A 12,050-nucleotide genomic window follows, 5' to 3' on the forward strand; every position below is an offset into this window, starting at 1 on the left:
GCACTCTGTTCTTTCTATGCTGCAGGTAGATGATGATGGGCGAGTCCAAGTTCAAGTCGAGATGATGGATCCGGTGATACACAGGGGCCTACTCATTCTAAAAGACTTCTCAATGGAGATGGTTGATCAATACTAGGTGTAGGTGTGTGTGTCACCTGTGTGGGACACAACACTTGTTGTCAGATCACTAGTTGATTCAGAGATGATGCATTATCATCCAACCCTATAGCGACTGGGGAGTGGCTGGTCAGCCAATATATCTCGCTCTCTTAGAGCTTATCTCTATAAGGAGAGGAGGTCGTAAGGAAGGATTCACCTCTCTCTCTCTCTCTCTCTCTTAATCCTCTACATTGATAATCGTCCCTTCACAAAGGAGGCCCCCCATTAGAATAGGTGGTTGCTATCAAAGCAATCAAATAAGAGCAAAATAGTCTCTCTCTTCAATTTGTGCACTGCTCAGCAAGGCATGGAGGAAACATTATGCCAGTCACATAGCTACACCCTTTTTTACCATATCTTTTTGTATACATGCAATACACTTCATGTAATGATTTTGGGAGAACACTAACTTAAGACTTGTGTAATGCCATTTGATCCATTATTACTGAGCTTATGACATGCGTAATGCTAGTAGTCCAAGATAATTAGCTCATTCTAATTTTTGGGACCCTGAGCATTACTTGGTGGACAATCGGGCATTATAAACATGAGCCATGTATATAAGTCATTTTTGGCTAATGTGAATACATATATCCCATTATCACAATTAAGTTTAGTCTTGTACCCTTGTGGTGAGGTTGCTTGCTTGCTTTTCTTATTCTTTAGTGCTTGCTTTTCTTATTATTTAGTGCTTGCTTTCTTGCAAGTGAAGTGTGAGCATGAGTGTATTGAGTGATATTCCCTCTCCCACTCTCCTCCATTCTTGCACTCATGATTGGCATTGAGGTAGAGAAAGAGCTCTCCATAGCTCTCTCCGTCTTTGCTCCCTACCAAGTGTAAAGCTCCAATGTGGTACCATTGTGTGACACCAATGGAGGCATGGTTGAGAACCCTTGCTTGTCCACATAGCATATCTTGTGAACAAGAATATTCGAGTTACCCATAGCTAGGTTATCTTGTGAACAATTTGGAAACTTGAAATTATTTATTATTGTGAGACAACCCATGGCTTCATCCTTCCTAGACGACTTAAGGAAACAAGAGATAGTAGTACAAGGGTTGATATACTCATGGTTGATCATGCAAGCTATACTATTACCATATAGAATAGAGGATATAAAGTTGAGAGCATGATCATCAATGAAGGATATAGGGTGAATATCTTAAAACAAGCAGACTTGGCAAAGACTAAAGTGAAAAGGATTACAAAAGGCACATTTTTCACATGAAGATGGTAGATCAACACTCACTTCATCCCATGTATTTTTTGGAGAAGATGACAATCACAATTGAGGGAGTTGATTTTTGTGTCACCTTCATTGTCTTTAAGGTTGGAAGACATACCAAAACAAGATGGACAAAGAGTGTTGGCATCAACCACTAATCTAGAACGTCCTACTTTCTTCTCACAAGATACCTTCTTAGCTCGCACACCCACATCCCTTTTTATACATGTGACCAGTTACATCCTTTACATCCAGTGCCATCAAAACCATTATATCAAGATGCTCTTTTTCACCTGAAAACCTGCCTTAATATTCTAACATCTTACAAGCAAAAGATAGCATTTGGCATAGCTTTAACATACTCGTAATTTCCAAAATTCATTTGAGTAGAAAGTAAGGCGAATTACCCTCGACAAAAAATTTAAGTAACACCAAGGAGAGTAATGAGGAGTATCCACAAGAGGGAAAGAGGGAAAAAGAACTCCCATAGTTAAAATGGCCATGTAAAAGTATATTGAGAGTAAAGATTTTGACTTATGTAATGGGCATGCACACTTGTCCTCGTCGGTCTCATCACTCACTTATTGACTAGTCTAGTCTCTAACTCCTTATTCCCTAACCTCCTAATTCATCAATTAAGTCCTAGGAATATCCTTGGCATACCCTAGTGTCATCAAGAGCATCTAATGGTTCATTTACCTATTTGAATGAATCTCCAAGTCAAAAACAACTTTCATTCGTCAATTAAGTCTTAGGAATATCCTTGGGCATACCATAGTGTCATCAAGAGCATCTTAAGATGCCTCTTTCCTCTTATGTAGAGGTGTGTTATCAATCACAAATGAAAAGTCACCTTTCAGTGCAAACCTAAGGCCTAAGTACTCCCTTAGGTTCACCATATTCCAATCAGCATTTACTACGATATCCCACACATCAGCTTGTGTGCTAACATGTACATCAAGCTGTTCTGCATCGTTGATGTCCGAATCGAGTGCTTGCCATTCGCCTCCAGTCAGCTTCCAACATCTGTAAGGAAAGATAATAGAGAGTTGTTGCTTTCCAAGGTCAAATTTTAAGATTGTGTTAATTTTTTTTAAATTTTTTTTTCAAAAAAATCCAAAAATTTTCAAGTTGGCTCAAACTTTGCCAGAACCCATTTTGAACCCCCTCGAACACATTAGGCCAAAAAATAGCATATTTTTTAGGATCAAAAATCGCCTAAAATTTACCAGTTTCCCATACTGAACACACTATGGGAAAATGGTTCTGGGACCAAAATTTCGACGATGGGTGTTTTCTAACTCCTCTCGAAAAGTTAGATAACCTCCTAATTTTTTACGGCAGAAAATGATTTTTTTGACCCCTTTATCCGGTGCGGTGGCGGTCTTTATGGTGCGGTGTGGCGGTCTTTATGGTGCGGTGGCAGTCTTTATGGTGCGGTGTGTGGGTCTCTCCGCGCGGTGTGCTCTTCATGCACAATCGCCTTCTTTTATTATTATTATATTTTTCTTTTTTGAAGTGTGTGTGCAGTGAACGCAACGCATGTGCAGTTATGATATTTGCAGTGAATTCAATGCGTGTGCAGCTGCTGTGAGATTTGCAGCAAATTCGAAATGTTCAATCTTCATGTGTGTGTATAGATTTCAGTTTCTCTACAGGTATAGGTTTAACAGAGAACTAAAATGCACAAAATTAAAGATGCAAAAAACTAAACTAAGCTAAGAACAGAACATAAAACAAACATGCAGAAAATTGAAACAGCAAAAATTATTCTCAAACAAAATGACAGAAATGCAAATCAATCCTCTCTCTTTTGCACACAAATTGAAATTGGCAGGTTTAGCGCCAACCTCCAATCCTTCCCATGAGTTGAATCCTTGTCCTAACCTCAAGGGAGAGGTGTAGCTAGCCAATCACATGCAAATTGCAAGATAATAAAGAGAATTTAACAACAGATTAGTCTTAAATAAGTACCAAAATTAGTCCCAAAGCCTGCTCTCCTATCCAACGGTTTTACAACCGATTGGAGCTTAACAAGGAGTGGTAGTGTGTGTATGGTACTCAACTAATGTAGGCACTCGTTCCCTAAGAGCGGTGCCATTGTAGAGCGGTTCTCTCTACCATGCAATATAGTACTCATAGAGTACTACCGAGCAACAAATGTGTTGAGAAACACAATGTCAATCCGAGGACTCGACCCGATTAGTGTATGAAGGCTTATCCCTTGCGGGAGCTCACATACACGAACCACCACTTGACGATTCAACCATTCAACACCTCAATCAATCTCTCAATCCCTTAAACCCACTACACTAATCAAGAGAACAAGCAATGCATGGCAATCTCTTAATCCCATTCAAACATTGATTAAATCTTAGCTTTCCCTAAAGCCAGCAAATCCATAAGTGTGCATCTACTAACCCACAAGCTTAAGCAAGCATAGAATGTAATATTCACAAACCCACAAGCTCATAGAGAGAGTCTATCCATGAATAACTCATTGCCAATGAAGTGGGCAAGAGCTTGCATCAATGGAGACTACACACACACACACTACAAGCATGCAGCATACACAAGAGAAAGAAAGAAGCATTCAACTAATCATAGATTAATCTACTTCAATGACATTAAAACAGATTAAGAGAATGAAGTGGAGCTATACTCATTGGAGCTTGATGCTCATTAGAGTACAATAGAGAGAGAGTTAGAGAGTTGCCATAGCTTGAGAGCTCAAGAGCTTCACTCAATAGCTTATGAGAATGGCCAAAAAACGTCCTCTTTCTTTAGCTAACATCTCTTTTATAGAGATGTCACTAACCCTAGACCTCTTTCACACATGGGCGGACAACCCCATAAGTGAGCCTTGCTTAATACACTTACAACTCTCATTTATAACCCACATTGGCCTAAAACGATTTACATTGCACTTCGGCACAAAAATATGGAAAAATTATGTGCGTCTTTATGTTTCTATGGCTACAATCCCACTCTCTCGCATTAATTGCTTCCGGCCTCCTTCCATAATCCGTGTTCCCGTGAGTGAACAACTTTTTACCTAGTGAAGGGCATTGGTAAAATTATGCTTACTGTTGTAAATGGTAGCGCTTTCACACTTTCAGATGCTTTGTATGTGCCAAGGATAAAGAAGAATCTATTGTCTGTCTCTACGCTTGCTAGACTTGGACTTGTAGTCAAAGTTGTGGATGACAGATGTACTATTCATGATTTGACTTCTGGTGATACGATTATTGTATCTGGCACCTTGTTTCATGGGATGTATAGGCTCAATTCTTATGATAAGTGTGTGGAAGATTCAGCAAATGCAGTTTCTGATGAAAAGGCAGTTTCAGATGCAAAACTATGGCATGCTCATTTTGGTCATCCGAACTTTGCTAGTTTGCTGCGTTTGCAGAAATCTGATATGGTTGCTTCATTTCTCCCTCTTGAGGCACCATTGAAACATGTTTGTGAAGGCTGTATTTTGGGCAAAATGCAGCATTTTGTGTTTCCAAAGGATGGTTCTGTGCAGGCCAATCGCAAATTGCAACTTGTACATAGTGATGTATGTGGGCCTATGCAAACTCCGTCATTTGGTAAACACTTGTACATAGTGATGTATGTGGGCCTATCCAAACTCCGTCATTTGGTAAACACTTGTACATAGTGATGTATGTGGGCCTATGCAAACTCCGTCATTTGGTAAACACTTGTACCGTGACTTTCATTGATGATTACTCAAGGCATGCATGGGTATATCCCACTGAAGGCAAAGTTCGAAGTGTTTTTGTGATTCAAACAGTTTTTGCTTATGGTTGAAAATGTATCCAATTGTAATGGGCACCCTCCGTTTTGATTGAGGGGGGGAGTACATGTCTAAAGAGTTTGGTGCATTTCTGGCTAGTCGTGGGATAAAACACCAATGTACAGTGCCATATACCCCTCAGCAAAATGGTGTTGTTGAGAGAAAAAAAAGGTCACTTATGGAGATGGCACGATGTATGGTCAAGAGCCAAGCTTTGCCACATGCGTTTTGGCTTGAGGCTGTCATATGTACTCAACAGGTGTCCCACTAAGGCCTTGCAATCTATTACTCCATACGAAGCTTGGCATGGCCAGGAAACCTTCTATTGGTCACTTGTGTGTCTTTGGTTGCTTGGCCTATGCTTTAGTGCCTGTGCAACAACGTAGAAAATTGGATGATAAGGCTGTCAAATGCATTTTTGTTGGTTACAGTGCTGAGAGCAAGGGTTACAGATTGTATCATTCGCACTCAAAGTGTATCTTGATTAGTCAAGATATTGTTTTTGTCCACCATGAGAGCAAGTTCTTCCTCCCTTGTGAATGTCACTGTCTCTTCACGTATGTCGTGGGTGTTGACAGTGGCCTCTTTGGAGGCAAAGTCCACTGGAGTTTCTAAGATGAATTGAGCATATAGCATCTTAGCAAAATAGAGTGGAGCGTTGGCGTTATGGAGAGGACGACCGTACACCTCCAAGAAAATGCGCTCGGCATTAGTTTTGATATCATTGTGACTGCAACGTGAAATCTTCCATCTTTCCTTCTTAATCTTGCCATCTGGACATGGCCATATTTCCTTTATCATCTCTGTGGTTACGCGTTTGTTTATGTCTTTCCATTGGGCATAAGTAGGATTTATCCATTTTGACAACCTGCATGCTGTTCTTGTAGCTTCGCGGGTTGTCAGGCCATGTGCAAGGGCCTTCATTCGCTTATATGCCTTCTTGGCTAACTCTTGATGCTCGTTTGCTTGCGCCTCTGCCATATCTGCATGAACATAAATGACTTTAGGATTTTAATGAACTATAAAGATCAACGTAAGATAAATTGACCATTACCCTCAAAAACTTAAAGTTTAACACCACGAGAGGAGATATGTATTGCAAAGACTCAATGAGAAATATCCACTTGACTCCAAAAATACTTCAAACAATGTGCGCACATCAAATTTTGAAGAGAAAACATAAACTTAAACACCACAAGAGGAGAGAGATATTGCAAAGACTCAATGAGATAATATTTCAAACAATGGACACATCAAATTTTGAAGAGAGAAACAAAGTGCCATTCCTGAAACTTAATCTCCTGATACTGTATCATTACAAAATTGGGGTGAATGAAACCGATAGCTCTACAAGAGGACGTTGTGCCCTCGTTGGGTCAGTATTTAGTGATCTAAAAAATTCAACTACTTGCAAAATTGATTTTCGCTCATCGCGATTAGGCAGAAACATCCAATTTTTGACTCTATGAATAATAGTATCCATGGTAACTTTGTCATAGGAACTATTATCCATCCACAACTCTTGTACTTTCTGCCAAAAGTCATATAAAGTTTGTAATAAATATCCCAAGGCAAAAACATCAGATGCAGGAGTGTATGCATCTGCCAAAAATGGATCATAAAGCTCCGGGGCTATCTACGGCCGTTTATTTCGCTCTCCATCTGCGTAGGAGACTGCCTGTGCCACCTTCTCTGGGTTCTTGTCTGCTTCAAATACAAAATTGAGAGACACCCATTTTTTGGGCGCTCTCAGCAGTAACCCCCAATCCATAATACCTATGCGTGGCTTCAACTCTTTTGTAAAATCCAACACTACATTGAATGGATGTAGGTCGGTATATACAATTCCTGCCAGATGTGCTGCCGCTAGGTCTTCCACCAGGGCATGCATAATATGTGGCATGGTTATTACTATTTGTTTTATTTTAGAAAGTTCTAGATGACTTAAAGAAATATTATCAAGTGGGGGTTGTCTCCATCCTCGATCCAAACGGAAAATTGCTCTGGTGAACTCACTGAATCTGAAGGGAACCTTCAAAAGAGTATCACCAAAAGTGAGCCGCCATTATAGTACGGGAAAATTGTGATCCAAGGAGATTCTTTTGTGAATGCAATACACCTGACAATCGATGGGTGTAGAACCTGCATGCCCTGCTCTGCCTGGAAGCTCTCGAACTTGGCGCTGCCTTCTCTTTTGTAGTGCTTTCCGCAAAAAGTAATGTGCTCCGACAAAAATGATATACCTTTAACTGTATACTCCTTTACTATGCCAAAAACACCAGAGCCTATTGTTCGCCCTTCGAACAGAGCCTTGTGCGGGATGCCAATGAGGTGTGTGCACATAGAATTGTAGATGGTACGATTAATGACACCTGTACCACTTGCATCTGCCTGGCTGGACGTTGCAGCGATGTCCTGGGCAATGCACACTCTTTTGGGGAGGGACTCTGCATCCAGCGCCTTCATGCGCTTGCTCTTGGCTCTTTGCTCGCTCCATACAACGTCCCATAACTGTAGACGTTGCATATTAGCTTCAGGTGGGGCAGCATCTCTAAGATCACTACATGCTATATGCATGCTCCCCAAAATGGTTCGTGTTATATGTTGATGGTTGAAATCTGCTATCTTCTGTCTATCAAGCAACTCAGCGTTGCCTCCGCTTCGAAGCCGATGCTGTGCATTTTCCCATATCTGGTCTAGTAGATCTCGTATGAGTATCTCAGACTCATTGATCTTTTTGACGACATCATCAGCACATTGTGACACTGTGATGACTGCTTCAATGCGAATTGCTCGTAGAACAATTTTACGCTCTTCGGGGGAAAGCATGTTGGTCGTCTTCGTAAATCTAGCAAATATCACTAAACACAAAAAAACAGAATATCAAACATTACTAAAATCAACATCAAGTAAACGTGAGAGAACAGCAACAAGTGTATCATTACTTATCAATGTTCAAACAAAAATGGAATATCAAATAATTTTAATGAACTCAACATCATCCAATACATCATCAAACGTGAGAACAGCAAGTGTATCATTACTTATCAATGATCAAACAAAAACAGAATATTAAACAATATTACTGAACTCAACATCATGCAATACATTATTGAACGTGAGACAACCGCAACAAGTGCATTATTACTTATCAAGTGTATACATTATCGAACGAGAGAGAGAGAGAGAGAGGGGGGGAGAAAGAGAGAGAGGTGTGATAGATAGAGAGAGAGGGAACATTAGATGACATTTTTAATAGTTTTGTGAGTTCCTAAAGAGAGGAAAATAATGTTTTGTAATCCTAAAGTACTCATCTACACACCTATCGTGATAGAGAGAGAGATGTGAAGTGTATTATGAGAGAGAGAGAGAGAGAGAGTTGTGAAGTGTATCATGAGAGAGAGAGAGAGAGAGAGAGAGAGAGAGAGAGAGAGAAATGTGAAGTGTATCATGAGAGAGAGAGAGAGAGAGAGAGATGAGAGAGAGAGAGAGAGAGAGTTGTGAAGTGTATCATGAGAGAGAGAGAGAGAGGAGAGGAAGAGAGAGTTGTGACAGATAGAGAGAAGAAACATTAGATGACATTTTTAATGTTTTTGTGAGTTCCTAAAGAGGAAAATAGTGTACTGTTTTAATTTTTAAGTAAATAGAGGGAGAAAAAATAAATTATTAGGAATTATATATATTTTAAGAGAAAAAAAAAGAAATCCTTATCTACACATCTATCGTGTTGTGAAGTGTATCATGAGAGAGAGAGAGAGAAAGAGTTGTGAAGTGTATCATGAGAGAGAGAGGGGGGTAGGAAGAGAGAGATATTCATTTTTTCGAGTTACGAATCACGATATTATAAAATAAAATGTTTAGACAATATGATGTAAACTTTGATCCATGAAATACTCATGCCGCGTTAGCAACCAAGTATCGCATGGATCAAACACAATAAAAATAATACAAGTCAAATCAAACAAATTTATGACATTTTTTCGACCGCGTTAACGATCATATGCCGTAATATGCAAGCAAATTTACAACATTTTTTCGACCGCGTTAACGATCAAATGCCGCAATATGCAAAAAATAATTTATGCACTAGCGAACGACACCAACTTGCCGCGTTAACGACAAGATGCTGCCCGATTCTATGGGAATACGAATAGGATACGAATATACACTGGCCACGTTACCAACCATATGCCTTCATTTGACAAAGGGAAGGGAAGGGAAGGTGACATCGCCATAACGATACTATGCTTGCCGCGTTACTGACTAGTACCGCTACGGCATGCCATACTTACCATAGGACACAGACTAGCCGCGTTACCGACTAAGTGCCCCAGGGTAAGCACCATTCCGAAGAATGGCCTTACACACACACCTGCCGTGTGGCGGACCACCCACATCCTGCCGTGCATTGCGATAATGGGCGGCTGCTCGCACGAACACACACCCACACACACATCGCTCGTGTGGCAGACCACCCACATCCTGCCGCGCATTGCGATAGTGGGCGGCTGTCCGCACGAACACACACCCACATACACACACACACACACACACACACACAAGTTTTATTACTTGTGTATGCTGTCAGCAATGAACTCCCAAAGGGCCCCCCGGCCATATATATAGGAAATTGTACCCCGCCGGGCTGGATGACGACCCCACCCCGGGTATAGCAAAAGCCCGGCGGGATTTTATCCGGTTACCAGGTTGCTTGCCACCGGCTTTTTTGAGAACATGTTAACATGTTAACATGTTAATAACATGTTAACACATGTTATTAACAAAAAAAAAATTATGATCACGTGAATATAAAATCATAAAATTTTTACAGAAATGGAATTTATAATTTCAAAAAGATACATTTACAGAAATGGAATTTATAATTTCATAAAAATTTACAGAGGGGATAAAAAAAGTTACCATAAAGTGGTTACATAGGGGTTTATAAAAAGGGCCTTGAACGCATGTGATATAGATATCTTACACTAAGTGGATCCCCCCAAGCATAATACATGGGTTTAGGCATGGCGGGTTGAAGCTCCTAGATGGGATGATATTTATAAAATTATTCATTAGGAAAACAATGGACTCAAATTGGGCCTTTTACGGATTTGTACACATTCTCTCTCTACAAAAATGGGCTCATGGTGAAATTTTTGTAAACCAACTCAAAAGTGAGCAAATATTGGACATTTGGAATCTACTCTTTGAGACCTTTCCAATGATATATAGCATGATAGGCAATTTTGCATATTCAAGAAGTCTCAAAATTTGGTGATGATGTTGCACGTTGTTGGAGCTATATATATCACACCCTAACTTGACCTAGATCTCACCTATATATACAAACTCATAATCAATATGAACTAGTCTTTTGGGAGCGTATATGGTGTAACTCTATTCCTTCTTCTCTCTCTCTCATCTCTTCATATTGGTGTATTTCCAACATGGTATCAGAGCATCATCGATCTTGCTATTGTGAAGAGAAGAGAAAGGAAGTATCAATTGTATTAATTCCATTCATGTGCATGTTCTATGTTTCATTCACTCTTATTCATGTTTTGTAGAATTTCAGTGATTAATCATTGTCAACAAGTTTATGCAGGTCCTTGGATGGTCGATCTGGACCACCCTATCTTATCCTAATTGCAATTGTATTATAGAAACATAAATTTTCTTGTCGTGTGCACGATGTCCCAAGCTTTATATAGAGTCAATTGATTTTTCAATCTAATATTCCTATCAAAAGTTATGTCATTTCAGGTAAACAACACTTAAAACAGGAAAATAGGCAACGTGCAACTTGTGTGAGTATTTGCTCGGCTTTATCGAAGTTTGCAGTTGTTATTTTTTTTTTTTTGCAATAGACTTTTGCTTATCTTTCGTGTGCTACACGCTTTTCATGTTTTAATCCCAAAAAAGCTAATTTTTGGGCTCATCCTCCTCCATGTCTCAAAATAACAGTACTCTAACTATTTTTGGAGTTACTCTCTTATTGAATATCACGTTTCGTCTATTTTTGGGTATACAAGAGTTCATCGTTGCTTGCTTTTCATAACTCATAAATCATGTTCTATATTTGATGAGTTTATTGCCACTCGCTTTTCGTGCACGTATCTCATATAACTTTCAGGGTCCTCCTTGCTTATGTTCTCATTTCATGGTCTGCAAATTCTATGATCTCGTTCTATACATATTCTCCCAATCCAAGATGGCCGCATCTATTCGTTAATGGTTTTCCATTTGGTCAACGATCTGTTCCCCTATTTTAAGGCCAAGGATTTCCTGGATGGAAGGCTAAGATGATGTTGATACTTGAAGAAGGTGGCGATCTTTTTGATATTGTTTTGGGAAATCTTGTCTGTCCATCTCAACCTATTGATGTAGAATAGGATAACGCTCTTATTACTGTTTGTCCTATTTTTGAGAAATGGCAAACTGATTACTCAAATTGGATCCGTCATGATAAAGCTGCTCGTCGGTATATCTTATCTGCTCTTCATGATTCTCTTATGTTGGATGTATTCAATCTTCCTATGTCTCATGATATATGGCAGTATCTTCTTACTACTTTTGAGAAGAACTCTGTTACAGAAATTCTTTATCTTCGTAATCTCCTGAACAATTTAAAATACAAAATCGTTACTCCTATGACTTTGCATATTGAATCCTTCAAAGACATCGCCAATCAACTTGCTGCTGCTAGTGCTCCTATTGCATCAAATTAGTTGGCTACACATCTTCTTCATTCGGTCAAGGATCCTTCATATGATAATATTGTCACTATTCTGTCTAACAAGGATGGCATTAATTTTGACACTGCTTGTATTTCTCTTGTTCAATATTCTCAACGACATGAACGT

This window comes from Cibotium barometz, chromosome 8 (genome assembly GCF_041138505.1).
Source record: "Cibotium barometz isolate CiBa-2024 chromosome 8, ASM4113850v1, whole genome shotgun sequence".
In the NCBI taxonomy this organism is placed as follows: domain Eukaryota; kingdom Viridiplantae; phylum Streptophyta; class Polypodiopsida; order Cyatheales; family Cibotiaceae; genus Cibotium; species Cibotium barometz.